The following is a 17,883-nucleotide window of genomic DNA, read 5'->3' on the forward strand; positions in this document are numbered from 1 at the left end:
ATGAGAAAAAGCTTTTCTTTTATTACAAGGCCCAGCAGTGAGAATGCATTCTTTAAGGAGGCACTGGTGACTGGTAATGGGATCATAATTTTACACCGGTGGTGTGTGTTGCTATTTGCTTAATCTCCATCCCCTGTGAGCCCCCCAGAGCGGGGGCTGTGGGTGGGTGCTCATGTCTGTGCCCCCACCCCCTGGTACAGCTCCTGTGCACTAAATAAATGGGAATCTGGCACACGCTCTCTCAAGCCACACAGTGCCTCCTTCATTTGCCGTTTTTTTATTGTATTTGGTTCTGCTGACATTGACACTTTTGGCTCAGAGGGGCTGGCAGATGGCTCGTTCTCTGGCTGCCCATCTCCAGGCCCACCTTGACTGGCAGTACCATAGGCAGCTTCATGCCAGCTCCCGGCCTGCCACCCACCCTCGCCCCACAGCCAGCAGGACACCCTCCTCCCCACATATGGCTGGCAGCCAGCCCCAGCCATGACCCCTACCACCTCCCACTGGGCCCAGGAGCTTCCTGGCACTCACTTTTGTGAGTTCTTCCAGGGTTCCCAGCACCAAGTCCTCACCAGATCCTAGAAACAGTCCTGAAGCTCAGGCCACTAGGGCAACCCACCAAGGGCATGGCAAATGGGGGAGAGGACAGGTCTGCCTGGCTCCAGAGCTCACCTGCTTCCTGACCTGGGCATGTTCACAAGGCATGTGACCCCTGTCGGGCCTGAGCGGCCAGTGATTCCAAAGCCAGCTCTAGGTCTGACCAGCTGTGTGGCCCTGGGCAAGTTCATAACCTCTCTGTGTTCCCTCAACACATAGGCTCATAAAAGGAAACCAGGGCTGGTGTGATGATCAAATGAGCTAATAAATGTCCTAGGGGAGGGCTGGCCTTGTCACAATCTGTTCCAGTTTGCTAGCTGCTAGAATGCAGCACACCAGAACTGGATTGGCTCTTAATAAAAGGAGATTCATTTTGTTAGTTCTTCAGAGGAAAGGCAGCTAACTTTCCAATGAGGTTCTTTCTTACGTGGGAAGGCACAGGATGGTCTCTGCTGGCCTTCTCTCCAGGTCTCTGGGTTCCAAAAGCTTTCGCCAGGGTGATTTCTCTCTGCATCTCCAAAGGCCTGGACTGAGCTACTCGGGCTGTGCTCCCTTGCACTTTCTCATTTACGCACCAGCCAATTAAATCAAACATCATTCATTGCAGCAGGCACGCCTCCTAGCCAACTGAAAATGTAATCAGCTACAGATGAGGTTCACGTACCATTGGCTCATGTCCACAGCAACAGAACTAGGTGCCTTCACCTGGCCAAGTTGACAACTGAATCTAACTACCACATCATCTTCACTGCCATCACCGCTACTGAGTTATAACCAACACTGCCACTGAGTTACAACCACCACCACAGTTGCTGCCAAGCCCCTCCCTGTCCTGTCACCATTCCCTGCCAACACAGCCTGGGCCTGCAGCCTTTCCAGCCTCTTGTCCATCCTTCATTATCACCAGGACCACTCAGCTCCCCACAAAGGCCAGATCTCCTGGGCCAGTCAGGCTTTTCAAATCTCAAACCAGTTCTCTGACCCAGCCAGCCTGAGCTAACAGGGACAATGGGTCAGAATATACAGATAGCCAGTGATGCCAGGCTCAGCCACAGCAGGAGTCAGGTGGCAAGGAACAGGGGCCTCCTGGGGACAACCATGGAAAGGCATCCTCCAGTCCAAGGTAGGTCTCCAGACAACAGCCCCAGCCGACAGCTGGACACCAAACCCAGGACAGCCCCTGGGCCAGAAACACCAGAAGCTGCACCCCACCCACTCCCAAAAAAACTTGTTTTCTGATCTAGGCTAGGTTAGGGGGATATTTTGTTATGCAGCACTAGCTGAATAATACATGAGGCCTGGACAGAGAGGACCATGTCTGCACTTTGGTTCTGCCTCAGCAGCATCACCACCTCGACACTGGGACAGGATGGCTGTGTCATGTCCTCCGTCCTGCAGTTCAGGGACAGGGTCTGCCCTCCCAAGAGGATCCCCAAGACCCAGCCCTGAGCCAGCAGGCAGTGCTTCATCCATGAATAAATGAATGCCCTGTCCATGGAGGGCACATTTCTATATCCAAAGGGCAACAAGGTCGGGGGAGCCTCTGCCTCCCAAATGAACAGTAAGCTACAATGAACCAAAAGCCCTGAAAGCAATTACTCAAAGAGGGAAAAATCCTTTCTATTCCTTCATTTATTCAACCCATCTATGGAGTCCCCTACAAGACTGGGGAACCCAGTGCTAAAGGGCTGACCCAGCTCCCACCCACACGATGCTTGTGTGCTGCGGGGGCAAGGGCAGGGGGGAGGGGGCCATGCTGAAGCTAATGGTTCATAACGCTATCAGGCTCCTGGGCTTTAGGCCCATGATCCCTTCCTTGTAATTCTGAAATACAAACAGCTCCAAAAACTGAAAAGGGTTTTGTCACTCAATTGATCACAAAACCTGATCTGTGTGGGCATGAGACCATTCAGTCTTTTCTATCCCACTTAGAATGTTCTGCATTTTGTCAGAAAAATACTTAGGGGCTCGACTGCAGCTCCTATCCCAGGCCCTGCAAGGAGTGTGACAATAAATGTGTCACCAAACTGTCCACAGTTCTGAAAAATTCTGAACTTCAGAACCTAGCATGCCCTGAGGGTTTCTGATAAGGGACAGTGGACGTTTTAAGAAGGAATGCCAACCTGAGACTCAGAGTTAGAGCACTGAAGCTATAAAAGTCAGCAGTATCCCATACAGCAGCTGTTTAAAAAGCTGAAAAAGTGATGAGACTTTGACTGGAGACACAAATGAAGCTGATCTGGACAGGACTAAGGTAAATCAGAATACAGGGTAAAGGATGATATGGCCGGTATCTTCAAACTTCAACTTCCATGTGAGAATGAAAGAACACATGTTTATTTGGTACAAAATTTATATTTTGGGAAGTACATCATCTAATTAAACTAGCATGGTCAGTTTATTTGAATGCCATAATTACATGGAATCTTGAATGGGGAAAAAAAAAGTATTTGCAAAGTCCACTTGGGGACCCATAAAGGATAGGTCAAGCCTACTTAAAATTAGGCCTAAGAGTTACCCCCAAGAGAACCTCTTCTGTTGCTCAGATGTGGTTTCTCTCTCCAGCCAACACAACAAGCAAACTTACCACCCTCCCCCTGTCTGTGTGGGACATGACTCCCAGGAGTGTGGACCTTCCTGGCAATGTGGGACAGAAATCCTAGAATGAGCTGAGACTCAGCATCAAGGGATTGAGAAAACTTTCTGGACCAAAATGGGGAAAAGTGAAATGAGACAAAGTGTCAATGGCTGACATATTCCAAACAGAGTCGAGAGGTTATCAATAGATTATTCTTATGCATTAAGTAGATATCACCTTGTTAGTCATGATATAATGGAGAGGCTGGAGGGAAGTGCCTGAAAATGTAGAGCTGTGTTCCAGTAGCCATGTTTCTTGAAGATGATTGTATAATGATATAGCTTTCACAATGTGACTGTGTGATTGTAAAAACCTTGTGTCTGATGCTTCTTTTATCTACCTTGTCAACAGATGAGTAGAACATATGGAATAAAAATAAATAATAGGGGGAACAAATGTTAAAATAAATTTACTTTGAAATGCTAGTGATCAATGAAAGTGAGGGGTAAGGGGTATGGTATGTATAATCTTTTTTTTCTGTTTTCATTTTACTTCTTTTTCCATTGTCTTTTTATTTCTTTTTCTGAATGGATGCAAATGTTCTAAGAAATGATGAATATGCAACTAAGTATTGATATTGTGAATTACTGATTATATATGAAGAATGGAATGATGTTACTGTTTTAGTTCATCTGTTATTAATTTTTTAATTAATAAATAAATAAAATAAAAAAATAAAAAAATGTGACTGGCCACTGTCCTTCACCTACATTTAGGTCCCTTTGTTCTCTCCTTATCAGGATGCAGGTTTCTGTCCCTCCAGAGACAAGGCCTCTGGAGAAACTGCACACCCACACTCTCCTCCATTCTGGCCCCACAAGCTTCCAACATAGCCAGACAGACCACTAGGGAAGGTCAGACTCATTTCATTTCAAGCTGGTTACCCAGCCAGCTGATGAATTTGAATAATAAATACAAATGCCTTACAAATCCTCACTGTGGCTACTTTTACCAGGCAGGAGCCCCAGGTTGACCTGGGGGTAATGCATGCTTCATCTGCCTTCACAGGAACCCTGAAATATTCTCTCCCTATTTCACATAAGGGAAACAGATGCCCTGGATTCTCACCATGGCACAGCTCTAATTCACTCTGCAGGAACTTTAGGGAACAGGGGTTTGAACTTACTGGGTGTTTCATCCACATCCTCTCAGTAGTGTGTCTAGTTCCACAGGTGCTGCAGGGAAAGGAGGGGCAACTCACCAAGTTGCCTGAGCTCATCAGGAGACAAGCATCCTCAGCACTGCTAGCCTTGTCTGTCTGTGAAAACCTGGTTTTGGCTTCTTTCTGGAGCACTGTCTCACAAGATCTTGTGGATCTTGAAGGGGTTGCCCAGGAAAAGCAGAAGGGTTTTTTTTTTTACAGGGACTGTGGGGGAGGGGATTAGAAGGTGGAGGAGGATGGGGGAGGGGCAGCAGGAGTGGAAAAGTCTTGCTAAGGAGAGGGCATCTCTCTGTCCTTCCAGGAACAAGACCTTAGCTGAATTTTTCACCTGTGCCCCCACCTCCATTCTGACCCCCAACTTCCAACACAGCAAGACAGCCAGAGAGCCAGGTAGGGCCAGGCATTTTCATTTCAAGCTGGTGTCCCAGTCAACTCATGAGACAACTGAATAAATACAGGAGCTATAGGTATAAATCTTCCTCACACTGGCTATTCTTACCCAGAAGGAGCCCTGTGCTGATCTGAGGGGAGCCCATGATTTTCTCTGCTTTTACAGCACTCCTAAGCTATACTACCCCTCATTTTTTACAGAAGGGGAACAGGGGCCATGGAGGGTCATCAGGCTGTAGCCAAGGTCACTCTGCAGGAAGGAGAATGTGAAAATGGAAGAGTAGGGTAGCTGAACTTACTTGCCTTTTGTCTGCATCCTCTTGCCATGGCATCCCGCTCCACAGGTGCTGCAGGGAAAAGATAGAGGGTCACTCACTCACCAAGGTGCCTGGAGCACAACAGGAGAGAAACATGCATACCAGAGTTGGCATGCTCTGCCTGTGGAAGCCCAGTTTCTGGTTCTTGCTGGGGCTACTTCCCACCAGACCTTGGGACTGCTGAAAGGGGCAGCCTGAAGAACCAGAAAGAGGTTTGTTTTCCTGGACTCAGTTGGGGGGTGGACTGGTAGGTGGGGGGTTGGGTGAGAGTTGGGGTGGAAGAATCTTGCTAAAAGGGTGAGGAAGTGCAGGACTTGGCCTGGCCTGGAGCAGAGAAAGGGTCTTAGGTGGGATGGGGGAGGAGATTGTGACTGGTGGGAGGACTGGGTCTGGGTGGGGACTGGCTGCTCCCCTCACTACCAAAACCAATGACTCACAGAACTATGCATGGGGATAGGGAGGGGAGTGAGAGGACAACACCTGGGCCCATCCCTGTGGCCTACTCTTCTGGTGGCCATTGTCCCCCTGCAGATTTGGGGTGTAGTGTCTGATGAGTTCAGGGGTGCTGAGCTCAGCAGGCAAGGGAGAGGGTGGTTCCTGGGGCCCTGCTCCCTCCCCTCCATGGGAGGGGACACACACCCTCAGCCTCCTGTGATGCCTGCTACTTGCTGGTGTGCCCATGACCCCATTTCTGCCACCTCCAAAGTGGCAGTCCCTCACCAGCTGCATTGTCCTTAGGTTTGCTTCTTTCCAGAATATTCTCTCCACTGCCAACCCCCGGCCTTCAATTCTTCTGAGGCTTCCACAGGAGCCAACACTTCCTTTTCCTGCTTCTCCTGAAGCCTTCGGCCATACCAATGATTACCTCAGATTTCTCTTGATGTCCATTCTGCTCATCCACAGCTCTCATTATATAGCCTCCCACCTGGGGTAGACAGCTGAGAACTACAACCTGCGCAGGCCATGGAGGTCTGGAATGAATGACACACATGAGGTCACACAGTCTCTAGGACACACATCCAGTCTAAACATAATCTCTAGGACACAGGCCCTCCTGGACACAGTCTCTAGGACATACATCCTTGTGGATGCACGTTCTAGGACACAAGGACACACCTACTCCTGGACACAGTTTCTAGGAAATATGCCTTCCAGGACACTGTCTTTAGGACAAAGATGCTGCCTGGACATAGCTCTAGGACACATATCCTGCATGGGCACAGTCTCTAGGACAAACTTCTGGCCTGGATACAAACTCTAGGACACACATCCTGCCTGGATATAGTCCCTAGGATACATGTCCTTCCTGGACAGTCTCTAGGACATACATTTCCTGGAAAGAGTCTCCAGGATACTAGTCCTGCCTGGACACAGACCCTAGGACACATGCCCTCCTGGACACTGTTTCTAGGACAAATGTCCACATGGACACAGATTCTAGGATGAACATCCTCTAGACCCACTCTACAGGACACGGGTCCTTCTGGACACAGTCTCTAAGACAGATGTTCTCCTGGACGCAGACTCTAGGAAAAACGTCCTGCCTGGACACAGACTCTAAGATACATGTCCTGCCTAGACACGGTTGCTACAACACACACCCTCTTGACACAGTTTCTAGGATGCACACCCACCTGGACACAGTCTCAAGGACACACATCCTTCTAAACACAGACTCAAGGACACGCATCCACCTAGACGCAGACTTTACGACACATTTCCTCCTGGACCCACACTTGAGGACATACGTGCTTCTGAACACACAGTCTCTAGAAAATGTACCCCCCCAGGACACAGTCTCTAGGATACATGTCCTGCCTGGGCACAGCTAAAGGACACATATCTTCCCTGAATCAAGACTCTAGGACACACGCCCCCTGGAAACAGTCTCTAGGATGCATGTCCTGCCTGGAAGAGTCTCTAGAACACCTGTACTCCTGGGCACAGATCCTAAGACACATTTCCTCCTAGACACATTCTCTAGGACACACTTGCTGGCTGGACACTGTCTCAGGACACACATCCTCCTGGACACAGTCTCTGGGGCACAAGTCTTCCTAGAAACAGTCTCTGGGACACACGTCCTGCCTGGACACACACTCTACTATACACATCCTACCTGGACACAGTCTCATAGACACATGTCCTCCTGGGCACAGTCTCAGGGCACATATCCTCCAGGAAAATGTCTCTAGAACGCATATCCTGCCTGGACTCAGCCTCTAGGATATATGTTTGCCTGGACACAGTCTCTAGGAAGTGGGTCCCACTTAGCACAGGGTTTAGGACACATGTCCTGCTCAGGCACAGTCATTAGGACACAGGCCCTCCTGGCACAGTTTCTAAGATGCACATCTACCTGGACACACACTCTGGGATACATGTTCTTCTGGACACAATCTCTAGGATACATGCCCTCCAGGTCACAATCACTAGAATACACATCCTGCCCAGACACAGTCTCTAGATACGTGTCCTACTATGACTCAGTCTCTAGGATACATGTACTCCCAGACACAGTCTACAGGACATACAGCCTCCTGGACACAGTCTCTATAACATAGGTCCTGCCTGGGCTAAGACTCTAGGACATACATATTGCCTGGAAAAACCTCAGGACGCAGGTCATGCCTGGACACAGTCTCTAGGACACACCTCCTCCTGCAAAACAGACTTTAGGACACATATTGTCTTGGAGAGTCTCTAGGACACACATCCTGCCTGGGTTCTGACTCTAGGACACAAGTCCTGCCTGGATACAATTTCTAGGGCACACATACAAGTGGACCAACTCTCTGGGACATACCTTCTCCTAGACAGTCTTTAGGAAAGATGCCATCAAGAACACTGACTCTAGGACACACGTCTTACATGGACACAGCTCTAGGACATATAGTCTGCATGGACATACACTCTAGGGGACACGCCCTCCTGGACACAGCCTCTGGACACACGTCCTGCCTGGACACAATTCCTTGTGGACACAGTCTCTAGAATACATTGCCTCTGGACAAAGCCTCTAGGACACACAACCTCTTGGACATAGATCTAGAACACACATCCTATCTGGACATACTCTCTAGAACATACACCCACATGACCCACAATCAAGACACACCTACTCCTGGACAGAGTCCCTAGGAAATATGCCATCCTGAACCCTGCCTCTAGGATACATGTCTTACATGACACAGCTCTAGGACACACATCCTGCCTGGACAGTCTCTGGGACACACTTCCCATTTACAGTATCTAGGGCACACTTCTTGCTTGGCCACAGACTCTAGGACAAACTTCCTCCTAGACACTGTCTAGGACACACGGACTCCTGGACACAGTCTCTATGACCCATGTCTTGCCTGGGCACAGACTTGAGCACACACATAGTGCCTGGAAAAACTTCAGGGCATAGGTCATGTCTGCACACAGTGTCTAGAACACAAATCCTGCCTGGACAGTGTCGACAACACACACCGCCAGGACACAGAATCTAGGACACACATTCTGTGTGGATACAGTCTGTAGGACACACGTCCTGCCTGGACAGAGACTGTAGGACACACATACCACTTGGAAAACTTTAGGACACATATAGTGCCTTTACACAGTGTGTAGGACACATATCCGGCCTGTACAGTGTCTAAGACATATGCCCTCTAGGACAGAGGTTCTAGGACACATGTCCTGCATGGACACTGTCTCTAGGACACATGTCCTCCTGGAAACAGACTCTAGTTCACACATCCTCCTGGAGACAGTCTCAAAGGACACACACCCTCACAGACCCCCTCTCTAGGACACATTTACTCCTGGACACAGTCTCTCAGAAACATGCTATACAGAACACTGTCCCTAGGATATAGGCCTTACCTGGACACAGCTCTAGGACAAATATCCTGCAAGGTCAGACTCTAGGAGACAGATTCTCCTGGACACAGTCTCTATGACACACTCTGCCTGAGAATAGACTCTAGGACACATGAACTATCTGGAAAAACTTAAGGACAAAGGTTGTGCTGTACTCAGTATCTAGAACACATATTCTGCCTGGATAGTGTCTAAGACACATGTCCTCCAGGACATAGATTCTAGGATACAAATCCTGCATGGACACAATTTCTAAGACACACATCCTCTGGGAAATGCTCTATTTTACACATCTTCCTGGAGGCATTCTCCAGGACAAACACCCTGCCTGGACACTGACTCTAGTTCACAAATCCTCCCTGGACACAATCTCTAGAACACACAGCCTCATGGACCCACTCTCTAGGACATGCCTACTCCCAGACACAGTCTCTAGGAAATATGCTGTCCAGAACACTGTCTCTAGGATACATGTCTTAACTGGACACAGCTCTAGGACACATATCCTTATCCTGTATGGACAAACATTTTAGGAGACACACCCTCCTGGACACTGTCTGTAGGACACACATGCTGCATGGACACAGTCAGTAGGACACACTTCTTCCAGGAGACAATCTCTAGGACACATGGCCTCCTGGACACATTCTCTAGGGCACACTTCCTGCCTGGGCACAGTCTCTAGGTACTTGTCCTGCCATAAATCAGTGTCTAGTAAACGCATTCTCCTGGACACAGACTGTAGGACACATGTCCTCCTAGACACAGTCTCTAGGACACACAGCCTCCTGGACATAATCTCTAGGACAAATGTCCTGCCTGGACATTGACTCTAAGACTCAGGTCCTCCCTGGACACAGTCTCTAGAACACACATCCACCTGGACCCACTCTCTAGGACACACCTTCTCCTGGACACAGTTTCTAGAATACACATCCTACCTATACACAGCTCTAGGACACATATCCTGCATGGTCACAGACTCTAGGACACGTGTCCTGCATGGGCAATCTCATGGACACACTTCCTTCAGGACTCAGTCTCTAAGACACACATACTTCCTGATACAGTCTCTAGGATACGGGTCTTCCCTGGACATTTTTTAGGACACATGCCATCCTGGACACATGTTCTAGGACAAACATCTACCTGGATACAAACTCATGGACACGCTTCCTCCTGGACACATTCTCTAGGACACATATCTTCTTAGACACAGTCTCCTAAGAAATAAACCCTTCAGAACACATTGTCAAGGATACACACCATTCCTGAACACAGCTATAAGAAATATATCCTCCTGAGATAGTCTCTAGGACACCCACCCTCCTGAACACAGTTTTGAGGACACACATCCATCTGGACCCACTGTAAAGGACACATGTCTTCCTGGACACAGATTCTAGGATACACATACTGCCTGGATAAAGCTCTTGGACACATGTCTTCCCTGAACATGGACCATAAGACACATGCCCTCCTGGACTTAGACTCTAGGACAGATATTCTGCCTGGAGATACTCTCTAGGACACATGTCATCACGTACACAGACTCTAGGACACTCACCCTACTGGACACAGTATTTAGGACACACATCCTGCCTGAACACAATCCACAGGACACAGGTACTACCTGGACACACTCTCCACGACATCCTTTCTGCCTGGATACAGTCGCTAAGACATGATCTGACTGGACATTGTCACTAGGACACACACCCTCCTGTCACAGCTTCTAGGATGCATGTCCACCTGGACACAGACTCTAGGACAGATGCCCTCCTGCACAGTCTCTAGGACACATGTACTGCCTGGGCACAGATTCTAGGACACATGAACTGCCTGAAAAAATTAAGGACACAGCTTCCAGAACACATGTCCTGGACAGAGCCTCAGACACATGCCCTACAGGTAATAGTTTGTAGGACACCTACCTGCATGGACACACTCTCTAGGGACACACTTTTTTATGGACACACACTCTAGGACACAACTACTCCTGGATACAATCTCTAGGAAATATGCTGTCCAGAACACTAGGGACAGTGTTCTGGATACTTACCTGGACACAGATTCTAGGACACACTTCTTCCTGGACACAGTTCTAGTTCACACATCCTCCTGGACACAGTCTCTAGGGCATATGTCCTGCCTGGATTCAATCTCTAAGACTAGAGGAATGAACATTAATAATTTTTATTGAAAGAAATGTTAAGAACAAAAAGACAAATATTGTCATGCTTGAATCATATGAACTAACTATAATATAGACATTTGTTTAACTAAAGTTGAGAGCATGGGATATCAGGGTGGGGTATATGGCAAAGGGTCCTAGATTATAAGCTCTTATGGCAATCATATATATTCAGGAGGTGTAACTGTTCATTCTGAAGTCTCAGATAATTTACAGTTTGTATTTAATGTGGTCTTTCCCAGAAACTTTGGGCATTTATGTGACACCTGAGACTCAGAGTTAGAGCTCTGAAACTCTGAAGGTCAGCAGTACCCTTTACGGGAACCATTTTAAAAAGTTGAAAAAGTGATCAGACATTATGTAGAGATGTGAATGAAGCTGAACTGTATAGGACTAACATTCATCAGAAGACTGGGTAAAAGATGGTATCATCCATATTCTAAAATGTCAACTTCTGTGTGAGACTAAAGGGAGAGATGTTTATTTGGTGCAAAATTTATATTTTGGGTAGTGTGCTTCTTAATTTACTTGTATAATCAGTTTAGTTAATACCATAAGTACATGGATTCTTGAATAGGGCATAAGATTTTGTTGGTTTGTCCAGGTTAGTGTGATGCCATGATAAATCCCAGAGTGATGTGGACAGTAAATGAAGATCTATTTGCAAAGTCCCCTTGTGGGAATGAGGACAATGGGGGAAATATCCAACTTCCCCATTTGGAGAATTTCTGATATTTTCACAAGGAGTGGGGACAACCAAATCAATAGGTTGATCCCTCAATCTTGGGGTTTACCCTATAAAACTAATTCCTGCAAAGGATAGGCTAAGCCTACTTAAAATTAGGCCCAAGAGTCATCCCCAGAGAATCTCTTTTGTTGCTCAGATGTGACCTCTCTAAGTTGACATGACAAGTGAACTCACTGCCCTCCCCTTCTACATGGGACATGACTCCCAAGGGTATAAATCTCTGTGGCCACATGGGACAGAAATCCTGGGATGAGATGGGACCTGGCACCAAGGGATTAAGGAAAACTTCTTGACCAAAAAGGGGAAGAGAGAAATGAGAAAAAAATCAACTGTTAATGGGTAAGAGATTTCAAACAGGGTTGAGACATTATCCTGGAGGTTATTCTTATGCATTATATAGTTAGCCCTTTTTAGTTTATGGTGTATTGGAGTGGCTAGAGGGAAGTACCTGAAACTGTAGAGGTATGTTCAAGTCTTATTTCTTGAAGAGGACTGTATAATGATATAACTTTTCCAATGTGACTGTGTGATTGTGAAAACTTTGGGTCCGATGCTCCTTTATCTAGGGTATGGATAGATGAGTAAAAAATATGGACAAAGTAAACAAATAATAGGGGAACAAAAACTGAAATAAATTGGGCAGATGGAAATACTAGTGGTTGATGAGGGAGGGGTAAGTGTGTATCAGTATTTTTCTTTTTTATCTCATTTTCTGGAATGATGTAAATGTTCAAAATAATGATCATGGTGATGAATACACAACTACGTGATGATATTGTGAGTCACTGACTGTACACCATGTGTGAAATATTTGTATGTTAAGAATGTTCATATGTGTGCATGTTGTTTCATCAGTAAAATTATTGAAAAAAACTTAATCATGAAAAAGGTATTTCAATAACTCCCTACAGTATTCTTAAAAGTTAGGAATTTTAAGAATTTCTAATACAAAATTGTTAATATTCATCTACAGAAAAATAATGAAGCTGGGAATGATATAATACTTTAAAATATGATTATGTCTTAGCCATCCTATGACACATATCATTAGTAGACACATCACTGAATCATAACCTGAAGTAGTGTCATTTTCCTTTGAAAACAAAACTGCAAAATCTTTATAAAAGAAAATTTCTCATCATAAAAATGTATAAAGTTGAGTATTTCAAGCAAAAAAAATCTGAGGTTTGATTGCATATCAAGTCTCCACTTTCTAAACAAACACCCAGTACAGGCTATCAATTTAATAAAGCCAGCTATTGCACTAAAATAAGTACACTTTTAAAATTTCAGAGCAAAAATATGTATTAACTAATGTTATCAACTCACTTAAGACAATTTTAACATAAAAATGTCATCTCAAATCCCATAGTAAAACTGATCATAATAAAGATTGTGACCTACATTTAAAATTAAAAGTTCTATAATGGATGTTTTCTTTTTATCACTACTCTCTAACAAAAGCATTCTTTTCATTAGCTTTTTTTTTTTTTTTTTTTTTTGCATGGGCAGGCTCTGGGAATTGAACCCGGGTCTCCAGTATGGCAGGTAAGAATTCTGCCAGAGCCTCCTTTGCACCACCCTTATTAACTTTTATGTGTCATTAGGTGATGCTGATTTGAAGGTAAATGGTATTATTGTTATAAGAGGGACCATTTCTTTGCCCTTTATGTCTTGAACTTTTCTACTATAAAAAAATCTTATAAAGTTCAAAGGTGTGTCCCTGCAGCTTTTTGGTGGGTTATGAAGACATAGTGTTGAAGCAAAAGCTAAAGGTCTAGCAGCAAAGGCCTTGGTCCAAGAGAGAGAAAACAGGTAGCTTCCTAATCAGGGAGACTCTATTGTTTTTCTTATTGTCTTTAGTGAAATTGGAATGCTTTCCTAGCTTTGAACTTAGAACATTAGTTCTTGGTATTGGTGCAACTGATGGATCTACTATAGGTTTTGGAACAGATTCTGGGTTTTTTATAAGAACACTAAGATCAATACTTGAATCTATTCCAGGAAACCACATTTCATATAAACTGGGTTAAAGGAATCTTTCTTAATCTGAGATTTATCTAATTAATCATTTCTGCTATCAAGTCAGAAAGTCTCAGGTGGGACAAGCTTTACAAAATGCCAAAGATGACAGAGATCCTGTTAATTCTGATATTCCAGTTGAAGACTGACACTGTGCAACTGGAGATGGCTGGTTACAGGGATGAGATAAAGTAAAGCACTGACCAGGATTGTTTTCTTTTATTTCCTGAACTGTTCAGCTAGGGCTGGACTTTCACAGAGACAATTGCAAAATGTCATTTTTTAAATGTAATTTTTTTGGCCCTTTGTTCAAAAAAAAATCTCCAAACTCTGTCTTTTTACCAGTATTTAAATGATCAAGAGTCATATTTTCCAATGAGCTAGTTAAATGTGGAGGATTGATTAAACTTCCTGAATGGTTTTCTACTGGAATATTTTAGAAATCAGGTAGTGGCTTATTTTGAATACATAAAGAGTTACTAGGTGAGTTCTTTATCATTAAGGATTTTAAATCTGATATCTCTTCGAACTCAGAATCATCACTGGAAACACATTCAGATGGACGAAGTTTTAACAAATCAGCACCTAGACTCTTTGAAAGGTGGCTTTCCATGCTGTGAGTGGATGAGAATCTGACTGATGACTGACTTTTACATGATTCATAAAATGAATTTCTTAGTATACCATTAAATCAGGTCAGACCATGCCAGTTCTTCTGTTAACTTACACAATTCTTGCTTCTTTTCATGTTTAGGGTTGTCAAGTTTCTTTGGTTTATGGAATAAATGGTGACTTGTTATAACTGAAGAGTTATACTATAACCCACATTTGCTACTGGGCCAGAAATATCAAAGGGAGGGCTACTGCAATCCAAATGGTTTGCTGATAAAGGACAATAGCTTTGAACATTATCAGCTGAAACTTCAGAGGAAGAACAAAAAAATTCCTTACCTTTTGCAATCTTTCCTGCAGATCCTGGTCCCTCATTCTTGACCTTCAAGTTCTGCACTTTATCTTGTTCCAGAACCACTGCCAAACTTGTCACTCTGAACTGCTTTAATTCATATTTCATCTGGCATAGCATCTCTCTCAAGTGATCAAGGCATCAATAAAGATGAGCTTGATCAACTCCACTTAGCTGGTGGTTCAAAAAACAATTGGAAGATTCTGTCAGTACTTCATAATCATATTCTTCTACTGGCTCAATGTGCCAACAGATATTTACATCTCACAATCCATTCTCCACAGAGCAGCCAGAGTGACCGATTTATAGCATAAATCAGATTATATCTCTCTTCTGCTTAAAACCCTCTAATGTCTTCCCAGTTTGCTTAGCAAAAATCCCAAACCACTCACCACGATCTACAAGTTGTCATGTAACCTGGCTCTTACATCCTGATTCCTGTCACTCCCCCCAGCCACATGGCCTCCTTCACATGCATGGAACACACAGTCATTTCTGAGAGTGTCATCAGAGAGGACCCTCTAGGCTGACAACTCAGCTCCTATTAGCACAGATGTTCACTGGGTGCCAGCACAGCATGTTACATGCTTCTCTTTCCCCCACCATGTTTCCTGCACCTGCACAGTGGCAACATCTCATGCAAGTTGAGGTTTCTAAATTCAGAACTCAAAAGTGGAAAGCTGCTTGTAGTAAACATGCCCTTGAATTTCTTATAATTATCACAAAAGTAAACAGTGAAAGGAAATGAAGCCAGCTTGAGAAGGCAGTGTCTCAGCTAAGATATTTTCTGTTCCCTTCCCTCTGCTCCCTTCCCACCCTGGATGCTCAGAACCTGGCTGATGGGGGAAGGGAAGGGAGGCAAAGCAAGAGGATGAGACATCTTTACTATTATCTCCATAGATTCTGGAAAAACCTTGGACAGACTCAATATATATTCCTTATAAAAATATTGAGAAAATACAAATAGGTGTATATTTCCTTAACATGGCAAAATATTTATACATCAGTATGAAAGCTCAAACTTTACCTAATGGAGAAAACTTAGTTTAAGCTCAAACTTTACCTAATGGAGAAAACTTAGTAGCATTGCTTCCATGGTCAGGAACAAGGCAAAGTGCCCACCATTTGCACTATTATATACCAATGTCCCCAAGATCCTAGCCAAGGCAACAAGATTAGAGGAAACAATTTGGGACACAAAAATTGGGAAAGAAGAAATAAAACTATTTGCAGAGGACACTATAACATATCAAGAAAATCAATGATACGCTAACCCAAACTCTAAAATATTTCAGGAAGAGAGCAATAGAAAAAATAAACAATAAAAATCAATAACACTTATATCTACAAGCAATAACCAGTTAGAAGAGGCAATGAGTGAGGAAACTCATGTATAATAGCACACAAAGATACAATATTTAGGAATAAAATAACTCAAAGTGTCGACACCTATATGCAGGAAAATATAATAAACACTCCTAAAGTGCAAAGTAGATTTCTTAATGAGATAATCCTCTCTCATTGTTGTACAACATCTCAACATCATCACTATTTCAATTATTTCTGAGTCACTGTATAATTTAATGCAAAAAAAGCACAAAAATTTCACTGAGCTTTTTTTTATGGAAATAAAGTGTATATGAACCAATAAAAAAGAAGACAATAAATAGCTAGGAGAACAAAGAAAAGTAAGCGTTCTGAGAGATCTAGCCCTCGTAGACATAATAATGAAGGAAAACATCCCAAGCACAAGAACAGAGAGATTAATAGAAGAGTTGAGTCCTGAAACGAACCCCTTTACACATAAATATCTAATATTGGATTAGTGTGTTATTTCTAAACACTGGCCCAAAAGGAGCTGTTCTAATGTATGATGTTAAAATATGTATATAATTATTAGCTGAAGAGATAAAATTATATCCATTCTTCACATCAAACACCAGAAAAAACTCCAAATGGACCAGACCTAAGTGTAAACAAGCAACAACAAAACAACAACAAACAAGAAAAGGAAATATGGGTAGGTTCCCATTTAAAGTACCGGGACCATATAAAAATACTTATTTTTACATCACATGACAAAACTTGCTATAAGTCAAAATGTAGTAAACTGGCAAGTCACAATATATAGCACTTTGTATATTCTTAATATATATATATAAAAGTTATAAAACCTGAGGGGAAATATAAAAAAATATTATTTCAATTGGCAAAAATGTTGAATAAATTAAAAAAAACAAGCTGCTAAAATGCCCTAACACTTCTGTAAACTGCTCAACATCACTCATGGCAGAAAAATAAATATGAACCTACTCAGAGAATTCATTGATTGGCAACATTCAAAACATTGACAATATATTCTTTTGGCAAAGTTGTTGGGAAAAAAGACATACTAAAACAGTAACAGCAGGAATGCAAAATGATACAACTCTAAGGGGACAGAAGTGATAATTACAAACAAATCTATACATGTATTTGTGTTTTGACTTAGAAACAACATTTGTAAGAATTTATTCTAAAGTTATGCTTCCAGTAAAACCAAAATACCTGGGCACTGGTCATGCCTTGTAGTGTTATTTATAATTGTCAAAGGCTGGGAACTACCTGAATCCCCAACATAGGAGAGTCACTGAATAAACTAGAAGGTGGTGTGATGGTGGCTCAGTGGCAGAATTCTTGCCTGCCACGCCAGAGATCCAGCTCGATTCCTGGTGTCTGTCCATGCAAAAAAAAAAAAAAAAAAAAAAGTAAACTGCAAAAGCACATGTTTGTTGTGGACAATGCCCGCCATGCCAGAGACCCGGTTTGATTCCCGAAGCCAGACCACTGCAAAAAAAAAAAAAAAAAAAAAAAAAACCCACGAATGTTTGTTTAGCATGCTACCTTCTGCCTAAGAAAAAAAGGACTAACCAAGGAAACACCTGTATCTTCTTATACATATCAAATGAATTACTAGGATAAGCTAAAAAATATTCAGCTGATTA

The 17,883-nt window shown here is 43.7% G+C and overlaps 1 long non-coding RNA gene across 1 annotated transcript; it reads right to left on the bottom strand.

Moving 5' to 3' along the window:
- Positions 1 to 559: 559 nt before the first annotated feature.
- Positions 560 to 17,641, bottom strand: LOC143688431 (uncharacterized). Its single transcript, XR_013177995.1, has 5 exons — positions 14,887 to 17,641; positions 11,034 to 11,142; positions 5,825 to 6,075; positions 5,087 to 5,134; positions 560 to 4,410 (listed from the first exon to the last, which is right to left on the bottom strand). It is a non-coding gene; the product is annotated as an uncharacterized LOC143688431 (long non-coding RNA).
- Positions 17,642 to 17,883: the final 242 nt, after the last annotated feature.

Source organism: Tamandua tetradactyla, chromosome 6 (assembly GCF_023851605.1).
Source record: "Tamandua tetradactyla isolate mTamTet1 chromosome 6, mTamTet1.pri, whole genome shotgun sequence".
NCBI lineage: Eukaryota > Metazoa > Chordata > Mammalia > Pilosa > Myrmecophagidae > Tamandua > Tamandua tetradactyla.